Here is an 18,288-nt window from a genome sequence, read left to right as displayed (position 1 = left end):
GAAGTATTTCAGTAATGAAAGGGATAATTGTGGCTCCCTGCCTCTGCTGTAATTGAAAATCTAGTATAGTGTCTTTTCCATTTAACTTTATTGCTTGAGTTCAAATCATTGTACAGGAGGGAAAGCAACACTAGAATAACATCTCTTATGATGCTTTCCTGTCCACCAGTTTGAAACCTAGCATTAAACTTAAAGGAAGAACAATTATATATATTCAATTTTTGAGGAGGGAAAGCACTATAACTATAAATTGCTGTAATGAAAAAGGATTGCTTACCAAATATTTACTTACTAGTTCTGTCTATCAGGTTATTGCCGATGAGCTGGAAGACAAGTGACATGTTAACACAATGGTCCAAGTAATTTATGCTGAATTACAATGGACAACCTTTTTGCTATAGTAATTGCAATAACATGTAAACAAAATGGATAAAGCTGCTCCACCCACTGACAAAGCACAACCTTCCATCTGCGAAGTGTTGAAGTATTTTCAATTTCTTCAGTCTTAACTGCCAATGAAGGTATGTAGTACATTGTGCAGTACTCTGATAATTACTGTTATACAACATGGTTTTCAAATGTTCTTAACTTTCTTGTGGTGACCTAACTGAATTCCTAGAACAGCATGCATCTGAACAGAAACACAATGGATTTAACAATTCTAAATTCTTCTAAAATATATGCTTACCATTTACTGCCACTTGTATCACTGCAAAAAAATTCTGAAAATAGGTACTAATTATGCATTTGACAGCATGCTTGTTGTTTTACAAGAAACTGTAGATCCACAGCACCCAGACTTCTACCCATTCTGTTGTGGTATCAGTCAACCTATGTTTTCAGAGTAAAACCCCCGTGTATATTCTGAGCTGATGAATCTATAAAGGTCTAATTTTATCCTTATCAGTACTTACTTTGCTGTATTTCAAGTAAAATTAATGGAGCTCCTATGGACTTACTTCCTTTAAACTTAGAGGGAAAATCAGCTTTGTATTTAATGCATGGGAATAGAGAGAGAGGTACTTGATATTTTGCAGCAGCAGGCAAAATTAGAAATGCAGGGAAAGACTCTTCAAGGGCATGAAATAAGTAGGAGTTATCAACAATCATACTCATCCTCTTCTGCCTTAATGAAATGTGTCAAAGCCCTGTGTACTTTTTGTGTTTGTGTTTTTTATCAGCAGCTCAGTAAAAGAAGGAATATTTTCAATAGGTGAATATTTCTAATATGTGTAAGGAGATCAAGGCTTTCATTTAGACTCTCCACTCAAAACAGTTAAAGGTTTTCTGAGGCATCTATACATATCTAATTCACACCCTCTGAAATGTCAGTCATCTTATGCTAGTTTTTAAAAATGAAATGGAAACACAGATGTGAAGACAAAAGAACAGAACAAATTAAGGTCTCAGTTTGATATGTGATGGAGAAGAACTCTGACTAAGCTAAAGTTCTTGGAAATGTTTTATTATGTTGTCATTAGCTTAGTCAAAGCTGGAGGTTTAGATTTGTTTCAGATATAAACAGCAGAGAAATGGGCAATATTAAGTAACTGTGAGTTCAAACTGATCTGTGTAATGTGAGTGCTTGCACAAAACCTTTATTTGTACTGGTTCTTCAAAAAAAATCTCTACATGAACAAGCACAATTTCAGAGGTTATAAACTGATTTAAATTCCTTGATAGATCAAAAAAAAATAATTAAGTCAACATAATGTATTTACCAGATTTTCAGTAATCCAATGAGTATGAGTGTTTGGTTATGTTTAGCGTTTTAGTTATCTACTACTTACCCTGTAACAGGCTGTTTCATATTTTTACAAGCTATTTTGCCTCTGTTCACAGCTTTCTGCAAATGGTTCCAGGTAAATAATCCAGTTCTACTTGGATTACAATTTGGTGTGAGTCAGATGCTGAAAGCATTCATGGGTCAATACTAAACATCAAAGGCAATGGAAACTATCCCAGAGCACCTGATACCTAACATTACTCGGCAGAACAAATGGAATTTCAAATTATTGGTTAAATATGCAGTAGATTCCCAGTCAAGACATTTTGCTAATGGCAGTAAATCTGTGGTGGTAAAAAAAAATTATCATTGTAGTTGCATTCTGTATGTACTTGTTTCTATTAAGATAAGGAAGCTGCTGAAAATTCGCATCAAAAGTCTAACCTTTCTTTTCTGAAGAACTAATGCTCTTGCCATGGGATGAGACTTTTGACACATCTTTTAATTTCTACACTAACTGTCCTAGAAACCTAGTTAATTGAAATTCCCCAGCAATTTTGCTACTGAAAGATTTTATGATAATTTTTTCAAGTTCCTTCTGGGCAGCCCAGAGAAAATAATTTCCATTGCCATCAGAATGTAATGTCTTGCCTCTATTGTGCTGCACAGTAGAGAATATTTTCTGCACCATCCTTAAAGACAAATGTGAGAGACAAGTCTGAAGTTTACTAGCTTAATTTGTTTCTTTGATGTCAGTGCAATAAGTGTGAAAGATTTCTCTTTTCTGTCCACTGTGTTTTGTTCAGGTAAGATCTAGAGACTCTAAGTGGTTTGTCCAACTGGATGACTAACTGGAAACTATACCATTTAAAATTACTTAAGATTTTGTTAAAAAAAAAAAAATCCATTTTCCTAGATATTCCTTTTCCCTTAAATATGAAAAAAAAATAATTGATGATTGCATGATTTAAAATGGGGACCTGAAATACAGTTATATATCAGGTGAATTAAAATATTCTCAGTTCTAAAAAGCAAGCTGAGACAAACAAATAGCAGAAACATTTCCTGAGCATTCATTAGAATTTCAGCTATTTATGAACGTTAGCTTCCCTTCCACAGTGGAATGTTAAACCTCTGTTCAAATCGGAAGCAATTTGAAATTCACATCTTTAGTGGAATTATATAATTATTGCTATTAAGTAAGAAATTATTTTTATAATATAAATATTGATTGAAAAGAAAGTTTTGTACGTGTACTGAACATAGCATTTGCATATCAAGTTAACTAAGGAGTCTGATATTAAACTGTCTGTAAGGTACATGAGAATTTCTCCTCACCCCCAATAGGCAAACTATTTTGCCACCATCATAAGTGTCATAGCTATTTTTAACTGCAAATAATATATATTCTATTTTTTCATTCTATTTATATATATTGATAATATTCTGTGAATGAAAAGTCTATGAAAATAAAAAAAGTGATGAAATTTTACTCATTACAGACCAGTATGCTTAATATCAAGGAGGAGAAAACTGTTTTCTTGGACAAAATGAAGAGAGTGGAATTGTATTTCAGATTATGGTTGTCATACACAATTTGTGCAAGAGAACTGGCAGGACTGGGCATATCAATGCCCTGTAAAAAAGCTGGATTTATTCCAAGATGTGGGCTGAATTGCAGGTTATTTACTGTTTTAAACGAGTTATCTTTTCTTTCCTATGCTACCACTTCAGCTTCTGAACACGCAGTTTCAGTAACACAGCTAAAAATGCACATGATAACAAATACACTTCCTGTATTCTTTAAAGTATAGAGGTCAAAAATGTTTCTTATACTGGATTAATGCTTACAAAGTTGTGTTTTTTCTAAAGGAACAGTTTTTACAGCTTAGATTGGTTCAGCTCCATGACATTCAGAAATGCACCAGTATATGTCATATTCTTCACAGCAGGGTATTTTATGATTGTGTACTGTAAGTTACCCTGCAAACATGTAGGTATAAAAAAAATTGGATAATATAGAATTTTATGAATGAGGGATCAGAAATTCAATTAAATAATATTGTGACCATAAAATATAATACTAAATCTAGGGAATTATTTCTGTAAGTGACTAACTTACGTTGTCAAAGATTTACTGCTTGCTGTTTGGCATGTGGCAAAGTGATTCCAAACTGTACTCTCTTGAGTTACTTGAACTGTGGCAAGGCTGGAGTAATTACAATGTTGTGTAAGTGGAATTTCAATGGAAGCTGTAAAGATAAACCCAAAGAGGTGCAGAGGGCCCTTTTTTTGGTCTGTGTGTATGATGCTGCTGCCATACCTGAGTGTATCTGCAGAGAAATCCTGATAAATTGAATGCAGAGGTGTAATTTATTTTATGTTGTTTAAATTCAATAATTTAGAAAATAGAATCATACATACCTTATCACTTTTTTAAAAGTGTGGACTATTAGGAACAATTGTCTGTTAATTGTGTGGTAAAAATCGGAAGGAAAACCTATGACCAACAGTTGTCACTCATACCTTGTGAAGTACGGATTGGAACAGAATATAAGTGTCAGATATGAAGAGAGATATTTCCTGGTCCTAAACATATGTTCAGCTTTTCCCATTATGCTGATAGACAAGTAGTGAAAGAGCTTCAACACTCTAAATACTGAATATCAGCTTCTGTGCTTTAATCATATTAACAGTCTTTCAGCCAACACACAGTAGATCAGCTTAATCGTATACCCACTTTTGTGCAACCTTGGCTTGCTCTTTAAACACAGATAGTATGACATCATTTTCTGTCATCGCAGTTCAGGTCACGTTTCCAAGGGTTTGTTGCTTTTTTTTCCTCTAGCTATAAGCGACAGAATTTTATTAAATGGGTGGAAAGAGGAAGAACATACATTCACACTTTCACCTACAGCAGACAGCACTGTGAGGAGAACAAAACAAACCTTGAGCTAAATACTGTATGATTTGGGACAGAAGCACCTGACCCAGAAACATTGTATTTTCTATGGAATTTTTTTTTTGGGGGGGGGTGGGGTGGGAGGGGAGAGGTGGGGATCGGGTAAGTTCTTTTGGTAATGTGGTATTTCCCTAAATCTTGTAAGACAAACATGAAACAGATGCATCCAAAAAGCAATCCAACCTTGAGCACGTGTCCTTTGGAGTTATTGTGATGAACTAGTAATAGAGTCCCTCACAGAGAACAGTTTTGACCAGCAGAAGCAAATAAGAGATTTTTCCTCAAACTTAAATTCTACAACCAAACACTTGTGAATACTGTCCAGAACCATTTATGAACATATCCTGTTTCTCTATTCCAAATTGAAACAGATAATTTTCCTGTAAGTTTGAAACTAATCCTTAAGTAACGCTTACTGAAGTAACATCTCCTACAATGAACTTTCAGTTTTAATGCCCCAAGGGACTTCTTTATTAAACTTTGTAATAAATCAACCAACCTTATATAAGGATCAGATTAGAGATTTGTACTCTGGTACAAGGTTAAGCAAATCTCTGTTGTTAGCATTTTTAATTTGCATCTTTAATGAGCTGTAGCTTCACCAGAATTGCTGGTTTGGCTTCCCTCTATTTGTCTACATAGGACTTCAGTTTGCTTGTAGGTGAAGGAAATACCGAAGCATACAAATTTAGGGGCAAAAATCACAGATTTCCTGCTTCCCACAATCAAATTTGCACACAGATAGGGCATTTCCAAGGACCAATCTAATGCAATCAGGTTATCACTAATTAGAATATTAGAATTTCTGTTAATTAGTATTTTGTAAGTTTAAGGAACTTCATATTCTGACATACTGAAATTCTAGGCTAACAGGATGATGTTTATGTTTGCAGCAAGAAAGCGTTGCAAGTATTTTGTGTTACTTTTATAACTCAAACACTGGTTTGTAAATCATGATTAATAATGATTAAGTACTTTAATTGTATGAATATAAGTAAAATCTCCTTTGAATACAAGTCTGGTATATTCCAATAAAAATCCGGTGAAAAGTAATGCAAATACTTAATAGGCAAATACCATTTAACATGATTCTTTTAAAATTGCTATAGATCAGAGAGAATAATGTGGTTATGAAGATGTGACTATTAGCAGATACAGAGCTTTGATGAAGAACAGCAAACCAGAATAACAAACTAATGCGAAGAACTGATTCAACGTTATCAGAATATTTTTCCATCCTTAATTTGAAGTTAGGACTTGCTTTTCCTTCTGGAATAATTTTTCATTTACTGAATTTGCTTCGTTTTTGTTTATAGAATCATAGAATAGTTAGGGTTGGAAAGGACCTTAAGATAATCTAGTTCCACCCCCAATGCCATGGGCAGGGACACCTCATGCTAAATCATGTCACCCAAGGCTTCGTCCAACCTGGCCTTGAACACTGCCAGGGATGGGGCATTCACAGCCTCCCTGGGCAACCCATTCCAGTACCTCACCACCCTAACAGGAAAGAATTTCTTCCTTATATCCAACCTAAACTTCCCCTGTTTAAGTTTGAGCTCATTACCCCTTGTCCTGTCACTACAGTCCCTAATGAAGAGTCCCTCCCCAGCATCCCTGTAGGCCCCCTTCAGATACTGGAAGGCTGCTATGAGGTCTCCAAGCAGCCTTCTCTTCTCCAGGCTGAACAGCCCCAACTTCCTCAGCCTGTCTTCATATGGGAGGTGCTCCAGTCCCCTGATCATCCTTGTGGCCCTCCTCTGGACTTGTTCTAAGAGTTCCATGTCCTTTTCATGTTGAGGGCACCAGAACTGCACACAATACTCCAGGTGAGGTCTCACAAGAGCAGAGTAGAGGGGCAGGATCACCTCCTTTGACCTGCTGGTCATGCTCCTTTTGATGCAGCCCATGATATGGTTGGCTTTCTGGGCTGCGAGCGCACACTGCCAGCTCATGTTCATTTTCTCATCGACTAACACCCACAATTGCTTCTCTGCAGGACTGCCCTGAATCTCTATTTTGCCCATCCTGTAGGTGTGCCTGCGATTGCCCCAGTAGAGGTGTAAGACGTCACACTTGTCATGGTTAAACTACATAAGGTTGTCATCAACCCCCCTCACAAGTGTGTCAAGGTCCCTCTGGATGGCATTCGTACCCACCAGTCTATCAACCAAACCACACAGCTTGATGTCGTTGGCAAAATTGCTGAGGGTGCACACAATCCCACTGTCCACATCACCAACAGATGTTGAACAAGACTGGTCCCAACATCGATCCCTGAAGGACACCACTCATTACTGGTCTCCAGCCGGACATTGAGACATTGACCACAACTCTTTGTGTGCAGCCATCCAGACAGTTCTTTATCCACTGAACGCTCCATGAATCAAATTGATGTCTCACCAATTTAGAGACAAGGATATCATGTGGGACAGTGTCAAACACTTTCCACAAGTCCAGGTAGATGACATCAATTCCTCTACCCCTGTGCATTAGTTCTATAGCCCCATCACAGAAGGCCACCAGATTGGTCAGGCAGGATTTCCCCTTAGTGAAGCCATGCTGGCTGTCACCAAGCATCTTGTTGTTTTTCATGTGCCTTAGCATGCCTTCCAGGAGAATCTGCTCCAAGATTTTGCCAGGCACAGAGATGAGACTGACTGGTCTGTAACTCCCTGGGTCATCCATTTCCCCCTTCTTGAAAATGGGGGTTATATTTCCCTTTTTCCAGTCGTCAGGAACTTCACCTGACTGGCATGATTTTTCAAATATGATGGACAGTGGCTTAGCAACTTCATTCACCAGCTCCTTCAGGACCTGCGGATGGATTTCATCAGGTCCCACGGACTTGTGTAAGTTCAGAGTTTTAAGATGGTCTCAAACCAGGTCCTCTCCTACAGTGGCCCCATGGTCTTCATTCTCACAGTCCCTGTGTCTGCCTTCCAAGACTTGGGTGGTGCAGTCAGAGCCTTTGTCAGTGAAGACCAAGGCAAAGAAGTCATTCAGAACCTCAGCCTTCTCCAAATCCTGTGTAGCCAGTTCTCCCGATTGCTTCCTGAGGGGGCCTACATTCTCCCTAGTCTGTTTTTTTATTTGCTATGTACCTGTAGAATCCCTTCCTGTTATCTTTAATACCTCTAGCTAAGTTTAATTCTAACTGGGCCTTAGCTTTCCTAAACTGGTCCCTAGCTTCCCAGACAAAATCCCTGTATTCTTCCCCGGCTGCCTATCCTTGCTTCCACCTTTTATAAGCCCCTTTTTTCCTTCATTTTTTCCTCAGGAGCTCATTATCCATCCAAGGAGGTCTCCTGGTCCTCCTTCTGCACTTCCTTTTAGTTGGGATGCAACACTCCTGAGCTTCTAGCAGATGTTCCTTGACTATCAACCAAGAGCCTTGGGCCCCCCTTCCCTGTAGAGCTGTATTCCATGGAACCTTACTAAGCAGGTTCCTGAAGAGGCCAAAGTCTGTTCTCTTGAAGTCCAGGGCACTGAGCTATCCGCATGCTCTTCTCACTGTCCTGAGGATCTCAAATTTGACCATCTTGTGGTCACTGCATCCAAGGCTGCCCTGGAGAGTCACATTTCCAGCAAGCCCTTCCCTGTTGGTGAGCACGAGGTCAAGCATGGCACCTCTCCTTGTCAGCTCCTCTGTTACTTGCAGAAGGAAGTTGTCTTCCACACAATCGAGGAACCTCCTGGATTGTTTGTGCCTGGCCATACTGCTGCTCTAAGAGATGTCAGGGTGGTTGAAGTCACCCATGAGAACCAGGGCCTGCGAGCGTGAGGCTTTTCCTATTTGTCTATGGAGTGCTTCACGTGCAGGCTCTCCTTGATCAGGCTGTCTGTAACAGATCCCCACAATAGTGTCCCCCAGAACTGTTCTCCCTTTAACCCTGACCTACAAACTCTCTGTTAACTGCTCACCTGTCCCCAGACACAGTTCCATACTCTCCAGCCTATCCCTAACATAAAGGGCAACTTCCCCTACTCACCTGCAGCGCCTGTCTCTCCTAAAGAGCCTGTAACCTTCCATTCCAACACTCCAGTCATAGCAGCCATCCCACCATGTTTATGCGATGCCAATTATATCATACCCCTGTAGACGTGCCCACATCTCTAATTCCTCTTGTTTGTTCCCCATGCTACGGGCATTTGTATAGAGGCATCTGAGCCGAGCTCCAACTGAAGGTGGCTCATTGGCCGGAGTGGCTGGGATATCTCTACATTGCTCCCAGTATTTATTATATGTGCTGGCAACTGACTGGGTGTGTTGAGATGCAATGATGCCCCCCACCCCCAACTCATCTAGTTTAAAGCCTCCTTGACCAGTCTGGCAAGCCTCCTACCAAAAACCACTCTTCCCCCTAGAGCAGCTCCACCAGCCCCCAGTAGACCTAGCCTACAAACTTGGGTCCTGTGTTCAAGACACCCAAACCCCTGACTATGACACCACCCTTTTAACCATTTATTAACCTGGCAATGTTTGGTTCTGATTTTATTTCTTTTATGGTCCTTTCAAGAAACTAAGATTTATTAAAAAGAAAAAAAGATAAAAATAGAAGAAAAATAATGTTAGATAATATATAGCATTGTGAAAGACTGGAGAAAACAGATAGGAAACTAAAGAATAGTGAAACATCTTGTAAAGATGTATGGTAGTGTCCAAGTGTTGATAAATTGGTGTCTGCATGATTACGAGCACCCTCAGTGTCTTCAGAGTTCTATAAATGGGAACAGGTTCTGGTTGATATTCAGTTTTTAAAGTGGCTGTAACCCACCAATGCTACAAAGCCATGACAAGAACAGATGTAGTGCTCTGGTGTAACTACATAGAGACAGGGGAATATCAATAGGAGTACAAACATTTTAGAACCTAACAAGAAACAACATATAGTCAGGAAGGATTCTCTAATTTATTCATTAATGGGGTTATGCTTTGGTACTCTCTAAGGTATTTTTCTGGCCTTCTTCCTATTTTTACTATTTCTAGCCTATTTCCTAGTGCACAATAGTGCATTGCGATAGTTGTAGCTGCACAGCATATCTGAGTCAGGGCCCAAATGAAAAATTTCAGGTGCTATTCCGTTCTCATGCAACGTGTTGTCTGACCTAATATCATTCTTGAGGAACTCTAGCCCTAACATCAATATTTCTGTTCCACAAATATAATACAGCTTACTTGGAGTTAGTGAGGCAGTGACAAACACTGAAACTAAAAACTCTGCAACTCTGGCCTTTAGTCTTTTTATTCAAATGTGTCTTCACTCTGGCAGAGACCTTCGATTAGCTCACAGTGAGAAAGAGGGAATGGCCTTCGTAACGCCGTGGCAGCTGACAAAGGGGAGGTGAGAACAACCCTTCATGATAACCCTTGCTGGCTTCCTCCATGCTGATCAAAAAGTGTTGCTTCTGCTTGGGAACCTCTGGCTGGCCTGAGGTCTAGGGCAAGCCCTTCAGAAAGTAAGGTCCCTAGCAGATGAAGGCTTAGAGGCAGAGCTACTAGCTCAAATCATGCGAAGTCCTTGGAGAAACCTAACTTTAGCTTGGAAACCAAAGATTACAGCTGCTCTGAAAAGGTATGTCCTATACAAAGATACCAGTAATACTGGTATGAGTTTCTGCTGCTGGATGTAAGATGCCCTTCAATATAGGCTGTGTAGTAAAAATTCTTTTTAATACAGAAATTATAATGTAAGATGACAATATATCCTTAATACTAATTGTGGCTATTAATTGTATTCCTAGAATTTCTTTTTGCTTGGCGTGGCACTTGAATGTCATTACAAGTGCATATATGTATACACACATGGAGTAATAAAACTATGCTAAGATGTCACATGCCTAAGCATAACCTATTAAAATTAAATAAGGGTATATTTAAAAAGTATAGCCACCAGATCATGCTAAAACAGATTTTGTTGTTGGTATTGGTACTCATACATAGCAAAATCTGAAATTTCCCCTGACTCCTAAAATAACACACACACGCACAAGGAAAATCAGCAGTAGAGGACATTTTCTTCACACAGGACTGAGGTTTGCAAGAGCAATACTGCAGAAATGGAATCACTGACAGAATTTGAAACTGAAGCTAGCAAGGGGCTTTACAGATGAGTTCTCAGAGGCTGATTTACACTGTGGGGAGTGGGAAACAGGGCAGGGGGAACAATTTGAATAGAGGAAAAGATCCGAGATTTCTGTGTAAAAAAAGCCAGGGATTTTAGTGGACAATGTCTTCCATACCATATGGTCCAGTGCAGCAGACTTGTGATTGCCTGCTGACTTTGGGCATGAGACTAAAAACACTTAATAGTAGTGGAGTTTGACAACTGATAGGCATCAGCGCAAGTTTCAGTCAGTGAGCTTCAGATCTCCCTAAAGCCAATCTGAGGCCAATCCCAGCAAGGGATTTTAAAACTGCCTGTGGCATTTTCAGATCAATCCATCAGTCTGTAGGTAGCAATGTAAGGAATGCACAGCCAGCACAATGCCTGTTCCAGCCAGTGACAACTGTGCTTGTGCATTCTGAGCAAGCCACAAGCAATTCAAAATCCTGTGAGGAATGAAACACAGTTAATAAGTCTCTGTTCCCAAGAGGTTGAATCATGACTACAAGGATCAGGAATAAACACTTGAACAAGGAATAATGCATTATAGAATTAGGTGCATGGAAAAATAGTGTTGCATGCAGATCATCCTAGCTTGTTATAGCATTCATCTTCCAGTAAATGTTATTTTTTTTCCTAAAGCTAAGGGGAAAAGCATAATATAACTCTAACAAGACTATTTTCTTCACTGTTGCTCTTTGTTGTTCTTAATATTGCAGATAGAAAATCCAGAATTTTAGAGCTAACTTAAATTAATCCTACAAGTCAAGACCCATCACTGAAATCTATCTTTTCTGTGCATTTTCAGCAGTCTTCTGGCAGGCTTCTATTTTGTTTGGATCTCCATTATGTTAAAGTTTTCAAGGACATTTGGGATTTCTTATAAATCCAAAAGCAGGAACACTTCAGAGATCTCACCCATGCTTTTTTTTTTTTTTTCCTCTAGGCAAAATCCAAACAAAATGGGAAATATTTGTCTTTAAAGGCATTTTTAATAGAATGATGGATGATGTTTAGCTCAGCATTTTTATTCTTGGTGACCAGCTTTTACTTCTGTGTACAGTGATTAGCACACCAACAAACAGAACTTTAAACTTAGAAATACCTTTCAATAAAGAAAATATGACAATAAATCTATTTCCTCAGACAAGTTCAATGTTAAAACAAATGTTTACAACTAAAATAGCATTTTGTGAGACGTTGCTAGTCATACTCAGCAGAGTTGTGGTTAATGAGCTCTTCTAAATCAGGTCTTACTGTCCATTTTTCTACAATTCTCTTGTAATGCTTCTGAAACTGCAGAGCTTAAATTAGCAGATATCAAGCTACAGAAATATAACATTTTTGCTTTATGTACTACGTTAGATTATTTGCTGACACAAGTGTTAAGGTCTGCACAAATAATCCAACCAGACTAAAGGTAAGAAGAAGCATTTAGATGTAAGTGGGATATTGTCAATTAGACTCTTGGCCTAACAGTTCCTGCAAATGACATTTGAATAAATACCAGAAAATAACAGTGAATAGACTATCATTAAAACTACCGAAGGAAAAAATACAACTTTCAGGGAGAAAGTGCTGAAACTAAATTCTGCCTTGTATCTGGCATAAAACCCCCAAGAGGTTAAGAGAAGAATGGATTAAGACACCAGAAAATTATAAAAACATGCTTGTTTTTCTCCCTTATGCATATATATATATATCTCATCATTTTAATTTCTCTTGCTGAATTTTCACTTAAGTTTTCTTGCATTTTACTTCTCCGCTTAGAAGTTGTGTTGCTTAAAATCGGATGACTTCTCAGGTTATATATGTCTAGCTGTCCCTCACATACTTGGTAAGCTTTTTATATTAGTTGTTCTTTATTGTGGTAGGGTAAAACTTTTCGGCAATCCGACCATGTCTATTTGGTTTTGGTTTCCCCACCACAGTGTTTCAGTGTTTCACAATGTTTCTGCTTTAGTGCCTGTCCTGGGTTCAGCAGTAGCAGTCATGTTTCTCCTCCATGGTAGCTGGTGCAGGGCAGTGTTTTGACTTTCGGCCTGGGAACAGAGCTGATAGCGATGTTTTGGTTTGGCCAAGGACTTTGTGAGCCTCATGCTCTGCCAGGGAGGAGGGGAAGCCGGGGGGGGGCAGAGACAGGACACCTGACCTGGACTGACCAGGGAGGTATTCCATACCACAGCACGTCATGCCTAGGATGTAACGGAGAGTTGCCCAGAAGGGCTGGGAGACTGCAGGGTTGGAGGAGGTATGGGTCAGTGCTTGGTTGGGCTGAGGGGGGCAAGTTATCGGTCGGCTGGTGCTGAGGTGTTGTATTCTCTTCCCTTGTTATTTCCTTTATCATTATTATCATTGGTGGTAGCAGTAGTGATCTGTGTTATACCTTAGTTACTAAACTGTTCTTATCTCAGCCCGTGGGAGTTGCATTCTTTTGATTCTCCTCTCTGTCCCTCCGGGAGCAGGGGGAGGGCAAGAAAGAGGGGGAAGTGAGCGAACGAGTTACCTGACTGGGTTTAAACCACAACAGTGCCTTTAGTTTCTATATTAATTTTGACCACCTGGACTTTTTCCAATCCAGGGTACTGGGACTTCCTGCTACTTTGTCCTTAAAAGTCATCTTATGTATTGCCATGTGTTCAGTAAATAGCTTTAGATGAATTCCCATGTAATTACTGAAACATGAGATCCACCCTAAATCAAAATTATAGTGAGCGAGAACTTTCTTTGAGAATGAGAGTATGAATTTCTCCTATTTTTCACAATTTGCAATATATTGTCACCATGTCCAGTTCCATCATTACCAAAAGCAAATTGCATTTTATGCTGTCACGTGAATATAGTTATTATGACAGCTCAGCATGTAGTTTTTATACCAAAGCAGAAAATGAAAGCTAAAAATTAGGACGTTACAGAAGTAAAGAAATTATACTGAAATGTAAAGCTTTTGTCAAATTTAATTATTTCTGTAATATTTTCCATAAATTGTTGTTCTATAAATTGTATAATTTTGAAAAACAGAGTTATTGCCATAAAATCTAAAAAGAAACCCTCCAAAACCAAAAAAAAACTCCAAACAAACAAAAGAAACATTTATTTACTTAAGTGCTGCCAATATGCCTTGTAGTAGGTCAGTAAAAAGTGACAGCTGTGCTTCAGTGGTTTACAAGGGTTAATTACAATCATATTTTTCTACTATTTTATTTTTGCTCTTTCATTGGGATAAACTGTTTTTGAATAACAGCTTTTGCAATAAATAAACCAAAAGGCTTTTTTCTTTTTTGTTTTTCATTTCAGTTACATTTATACAAATTTCTGCTTGTCTAGAAATCTGCATTAAAATAATCTGTACTCAGTTATGTGAAACATACATTTTTTTTAAGCATTTTTTGTGCAGTCATGGGATACCAGTCCAGGGAAACAAAGAGATAAAAATAGTTCAAAAGAATAAAACTATACTGGAAAAATAATAGGTGAAAAAAACTGTTTTTAAGAGAATCTTAGACTCAACAAGGTTGTAGACTACGATTATGGCAAGAATTATAATTTCTCTCTCCTAAGTAACCAAAAATGCAAAACTGGATGATGGCATCTAAATTTGGCCAAGCGAACCATAGGAAGATCAGAGAAACCTGCAGTTTACAAGAGAAAAATCAATAGTCTCAGAATGTTATTGTAGGTACATTTTTTTTTTTATATAGGTACTTTAAAAATATGTACACATCTTGTGTGTTTAACATGCAGGAGATGGTGAAAATTTACTGACTTTTTTGGCATCATTCACAGACTACACTAAGCCCTCCTACTAAAATCAGCTGTTCAATACAGAAAAATTTCATGCATTCATTTTCAAGTAAATAGCACCTACCATTGTCCGCTGTGGTGAATTGGCAGATCTGGCAAAGAACTCAATCCCCATAACCAAGTCATGGAAAAGCATCACTTCATGGATCACTGATTTCTGACTTCTCTCTGAAAAAGCATAGTCTGAGACTTCAGTAGTTCCGAGGTGTTGGGCAGCTTGGGCGTCGATTCCAAAGGAGTTTCTTTCAAAAGCCATGCCCCACATAAATAACAAAGTTTTTAAAGCCATTATTGTTCAGGTGTTGTGTGCTTAATGCAAGAGTGGAGCTGTAGTCTTCCATACACAGCCAAGTATGTGTATGCAAATATGCTCCATAGAGCAAGAGCTGTTCCAGGTCTACTCCTCTGTAGTCTGATTTGCAAGACCTGGATAGTACAGCATTGGTATGAAAAATAAAAGTGTTCTCAAACAGTCATCAAAACCCTAGCTACATTGCCTCAGACATGAAGGCAATGTCGACGGAGGTCGAAGGAGCGGTTTGCCTTAGTCGATGAGGAATGGGTTAGAGATCAGTTGAGCAATCTGGACATCCATAAATCCATGGGTCCAGATGGGATGCACCCGCGGGTGCTGAGGGAACTGGCGGAAGTCCTAGACCACTTTCCATCATCTTTACCAAGTCTTGGGAAACGGGAGAGGTGCCTGAGGACTGGAGGAAAGCAAATGTCACTCCAGTCTTCAAAAAGGGCAAGAAGGAGGACCTGGGTAACTATAGACCGGTCAGCCTCACATCCATCCCTGGGAAAGTGATGGAACACCTTATCTTTGGTGCCATCTTAAGGCATATCAAGGATAAGAGGGTTATGAGGGGCAGTCAACATGGCTTCACCAGGGGGAAATCATGTTTGACCAATCTCTTAGCCTTTTATGAGGAAATAACACGGTGGATGGATGATGGCAGATCGGTGGATGTGGTCTACCTTGACTTCAGCAAAGCATTTGACGCAGTCTCCCACAGCAGCCTCACAGCTAAATTGAGGAAGTGTGGTCTGGATGATCAGGTAGTGAGGTGGACTGTGAACTGGCTGAAGGAGAGAAGCCAGAGAGTTGTAGTCTATGGGGCAGAGTCTAGTTGGAGGCCTGTAACTAGTGGAGTGCCTCAAGGGTCAGTACTGGGACCAGTATTATTTAATATATTCATCAACGATTTAGATGAGGGAATTGAGTGTACTATCAGCAAGTTTGCTGATGACGCTAAGCTGGGAGGAGTGGCTGACACGCCAGAAGGCTGTGCTGCCATCCAACGAGACCTGGACAGGCTGGAGAGTTGGTCAGGGAATAACTTGATGAAATATAGCAAGGGAAAGTGTAGAGTCGTGCATCTGGGCAGGAACAACCCCAGGTTCCAGTATAGGTTGGGAAACGACCTGTTAGAGAGCAGTGTAGGGGAGAGGGACCTGGGGGTCCTAGTGGATGACAGGATGACCATGAGCCAACACTGTGCCCTTGTGGGTAAGAAGGTGTCCTGGGTTCAGCAGTAGCAGTCATTTTTCCCCTTCTTGGTAGCTGGTGCAGTGCAGTGTTTTGACTTTCAGCTCGGGAACAGAGCTGATAACAAGGATGTTTTGGTTTGGCCAAGGACTTTGTGAGCCTCATGCTCTGCCAGGGAGGAGGGGGAGCCAGGAGGAAGCAGAGACAGGACACCTGACCCAAACTGACCAAAGAGGTATTCCATACCACAGCACGTCATGCCCAGGAGGTAACTGGGAGTGAGCCGGAAGGGCTGGGAGACTGCAGGGCTGGAGGAGGTATCGGTCGGAGCTTGGTCAGGCTGGGGGGGCGAGTTATTGGTCGGCTGGTGGTGAGATGATGTATTCTCTTCTCTTGTTATTTCCTTTATCATTATTATCATTGGTGGTAGCAGTAGTGATTTGTGTTATACCTTAGTTACTAAACTGTTCTTATCTCAACCTGTGGGAGTTGCATTCTTTTCGATTCTCCTCTCCGTCCCTCCGAGAGCAGGGGGAGGGCAAGAAAGGGGGGGAAGTGAGCGAACGAATTACCTGACTGGGTTTAAACCACGACAGTTCTTTTTGGCGCCCAACGTGGGGCACGAAGGGTTGAGATAACGACAGATTTGACTGGATTAATAGTCACTCGTCACAATGCTGATTTATTGGCTCTCAGAGTTGTTCTTGTTGATCTCACAGCTTCAGAATGTTGTAACTTACATAGAGCTGGTATTTGATGTGTTAGTGTTTATCAAGTGTGGGTTCTTGTCTCACTGTGCTTTATGGCAATGGCTTGTAATACGGGTGGGCTCCAGCAGCAGGGCGGGACGGACGTGGCCTTGGACTTGTACCTGGCCGTCCGGCTGCTCTTCACCGTCCTGGCCCTCACCCTACTCTCCATCTTCGTGAGGCTGCGGGGAGCCGAGGGGGAGCGGCCCCGGGAGCCGGCGGCAGCTGAAGCGGCCCGGGAGAGCGGCCCCGGGGACCAAGCGGCGGCGGGAGCGGGGCCGGAGGCCGCGAGGGGACGGCTGCCGGTGGAGGAGGTCGGGGCGGTCGAGGAGAGGAAGGAAGCGGCTGCCGAGCAGCGGGAGAAGACGGCGGGGGAGCCGAGCCCCGCGGAGGAACCGAGCCCCGCGGCCGAGCCCAGCCCCGCGACGGCCGAGACCATCCCCCGGAAGCCGCCTGCCGAGCCCCAGGAGGATGCAGGAGACCACGCAGCATTTCCCAGCAAGGCAGAGGAGGAAGATCTGGACTCAGGAAAAGAGAAGCTGGCGGTGGGAGAGCCGGCAAGCACAGCAGCTACACCAGCCCCAGTGACAAGTACAGCAACATCGTTTGAGAGTTCTGAAGGTTTTGAATGGCCTTTGGGTATCCTTGGGACCTGCCTGCTGATTGTGATGGGGATCAGCATGTTGGCACACACACAGGCTGTGTCCTACCCACAACCATTTTGTCTGATCTCAAAAGTTAAGCAGAGTCAGGTTTGGGTCTTGTCTGGGGTTAGACAACAATATAGGTGGACCAAGAGGTTTTCCCCAAGGTTGGACAGTCATGAGTGGCAGGGTGTGTGGGACAGTATGGGCAAGTATCTAGTCCACTGGGCCCCTCCAGTGCTTTGGAAGCATCGGCGATGGAAGGCAGCTGTATGGAGTCCCCAGCAACAAGCCGCAGAAACTGCTGAAGGGGACAGTGAATTATTTTAAGCCTGGTGTGCCCATGGCACTTCAGGCCATCAGAGCAGAGATGCAACATAGAGATGGACTCATGATCGAGGGGTGGACTTAGCAATGGACACTATTGCCCAAGTTATTCACGAGTGTGAACACTGCACACAGTCTCTCCTGCTCTGGAAGACTGTTACAAGAGATGGAGCCTGACATGGAACAGATGGGCGCAGCAGCTTTATAGGGACTGGTCCATGCACTAAGTTAAGAGTGCACCGAGATAAGAGTGATGGTATATTGAAAATGTGGGATCTGAGCATGACGTGAATGGTATGGAATAAGGGGTGGATAATGTCCTGGGTTCAGCAGTAGCAGTCATTTTTCCCCTTCTTGGTAGCTGGTGCAGTGCAGTGTTTTGACTTTCAGCTCGGGAACAGAGCTGATAACAAGGATGTTTTGGTTTGGCCAAGGACTTTGTGATCCTCATGCTCTGCCAGGGAGGAGGGGGAGCCA

At 41.2% G+C, this 18,288-nt stretch overlaps 1 long non-coding RNA gene across 1 annotated transcript; it reads left to right on the top strand.

Annotated features, from left to right (window-relative positions):
- The first annotated feature begins 255 nt into the window (after positions 1 to 255).
- Positions 256 to 11,762, top strand: LOC134163686 (uncharacterized). Its single transcript, XR_009964793.1, has 3 exons — positions 256 to 521; positions 1,843 to 1,898; positions 11,742 to 11,762. It is a non-coding gene; the product is annotated as an uncharacterized LOC134163686 (long non-coding RNA).
- Positions 11,763 to 18,288: the final 6,526 nt, after the last annotated feature.

The sequence above is a fragment of the Pezoporus occidentalis genome, unplaced genomic scaffold (genome assembly GCF_034315485.1).
Source record: "Pezoporus occidentalis ecotype Australia unplaced genomic scaffold, CSIRO_AGI_Poc_V1 ctg203, whole genome shotgun sequence".
In the NCBI taxonomy this organism is placed as follows: domain Eukaryota; kingdom Metazoa; phylum Chordata; class Aves; order Psittaciformes; family Psittacidae; genus Pezoporus; species Pezoporus occidentalis.
The sequence above is the reverse complement of the archived record's forward strand: the minus strand, read 5'-3'. Positions and strand labels throughout refer to the sequence as shown.